This window comes from Penaeus monodon, chromosome 19 (genome assembly GCF_015228065.2).
Source record: "Penaeus monodon isolate SGIC_2016 chromosome 19, NSTDA_Pmon_1, whole genome shotgun sequence".
In the NCBI taxonomy this organism is placed as follows: domain Eukaryota; kingdom Metazoa; phylum Arthropoda; class Malacostraca; order Decapoda; family Penaeidae; genus Penaeus; species Penaeus monodon.
Window position 1 is genome coordinate 37,189,106 of NC_051404.1, and position 384 is coordinate 37,189,489.

The following is a 384-nucleotide window of genomic DNA, read 5'->3' on the forward strand; positions in this document are numbered from 1 at the left end:
GAAGCCCGAGCATTACAGGGCCTCCCCCCAGCCCCCGCCGAGCCATAATGAAGCTCGGGGCCCAGGCAGTCGCTCATGACATTTACAGCCGAGGCCCAGAAAGGCTTATCCTCTGCATCTTATGATCCCGGCGTCTCGCGGCGCCTGTATCGTCTTGTCTGTAGAAACCGTGACGATGGCGGTGCTTGTTAATTATTGGAGCCAACCTGTTATAGCGCCAGGTAAGGACGGCGTTCGTCATGCAGCCACGTGATATCGGGAGACTAATTGGCCTAAGAGACAAGGACGCCGGCGAGTATTTTTCCCCCCGGGAGCGGTGGCCAGTTTTGAGGCTTGAGAAAGATGGCGTCGTAAAATTTGGAGAAAAAAAATGTTGTAGTTTTA